Here is a 1,756-nt window from a genome sequence, read left to right as displayed (position 1 = left end):
GATAAGAAATGTACGCATTATCCTGCCCATGTAATTGTAACCCCTCTGTACAGTATGTTCACACAAAAAATTAAATTAAATTAAAAAATAATGTGTTCCTTTTCTTAACACATATGTACATGGCATTGGTTATGTTTGATTTTGTGATTCACATCCTTGGAGATTAAAGTTCAGTTGTATCTCAGTTCTGTCATTAGAAAATCTGCCAGTCTTTTTGTAAAATTTCCCACTATTACCGTAGAAAGGATTTTTTCCCCTTTTCCTTAGGGATTATTTTTTACCAAATGTTACTTATCTAATAGAGATAATTTAAAAATCACTAGACTCCTTAAGATTAAAAAAATGTTTGTAGGTTCAGAGAGTAGTAGATTTTATGTGGGTGATTTTCCAGGGAAGAACTAAATGCCTGAGGCAGTGGTTGCTGTGAATTAAGAAGTTCACAGTTGGGTGTGAACAGTGCATAATAACGGAATTTTGCACTTCTGGATGTCTATTACCATTCCTATCCTAGATCTTACCATTAGACTTTATGTAGCTTTTTCTTACGGTAATTATTCTAGATAGAGCATTTCCACTAACAAATATAAACTGACTTAAATAAAAGAATAGATGACCTAATCGTTTTTTATTAGATACCTTAAAAATAATTTTATCTCTTTCGAAGTTTGTCATTAACTCTTTTAGAGTAACATTTGGGGCACTGATGTAAAAGGTGAGAATGACTGAATGTGTGCATAAATGTGTATGTGTGTGCATGCAGGCATGTGTGCAAATGTGTGGTAGAGTAATGGGGAAGGAAATGAGGTTGATATTAGCTTTAAAACATTGATGTAATTTTCTCCATAGAATGTTCCTATTTTCCTTATTTAATTTATTCAATATGGTAGTATTGTGTAATTTGTTAGACTATAAAATAACTTAATTTTATTGCTCTAGTTGTCTTGTGTGAGCTATTTTTAATTCTTCCAGTTGACTTGACAAGTTTCCATCACTGAAGGCCTATTCTTATATTTATTATTAGTGTTTCCTTCCTTTCTGTCACTAGACAGTTTTAATATTTTAATGCTGTTCTATACAAGAGTTATCAGTAAGCTAAATTAAACCAAATAAACAAAACCTTACCTTCATTTAATTTATATATAGTAGAAGAGAAAAGTAACAAGTAATAAACATGGAAAAATAATGATGGATATGAGCACATTTGCTCTTATGGAGAAAATACAAAGGAGCTTGGTAACACAAACAAATACACAAAAAACCATAAACTCACTCTCTGTGAGATGGAGCATCATTTCTCGGTTGTGCGGCTTGGATTGGCTCTTTGAAAGAATACCACTTCTTATCTCTAGAATATCAAGTTCCCACCAATCCAGGTTATTCATTTTGCTGTGTTATTAGAAGCTGTTTTACATCTCTTCAAAAGTTCAAAATTGTTTTTGCAGAGTTCAGGATCGAACTCTTGCCAGGAAAATGCTCTTCCACAGAGTTAAATCCCTAACCCCACTTTTAACTCAGAGACAGACTTGCAGAAGCATGGGCAGGGGAGGAGCTGGCTTTGGAGCCAGGTGGTAGAAGATTATTTTGCTTAATATATTGCCCATCAAAATCTCAATGGAGCATTTTACAGACATTTAACAAAGAAAGATGTTAATAAGGGGGTAGATCTTACATTAATTGTTCTTTCATCATGATAAATAAATAGGCAATCATGTAAATGATTTTTGGAGGCAATAATAGAGGCACTTTTTCAGGTAAT

This window comes from Dipodomys ordii, unplaced genomic scaffold (genome assembly GCF_000151885.1).
Source record: "Dipodomys ordii isolate 6190 unplaced genomic scaffold, Dord_2.0 Scaffold48, whole genome shotgun sequence".
NCBI lineage: Eukaryota > Metazoa > Chordata > Mammalia > Rodentia > Heteromyidae > Dipodomys > Dipodomys ordii.
This window is presented reverse-complemented; position numbering follows the sequence as displayed.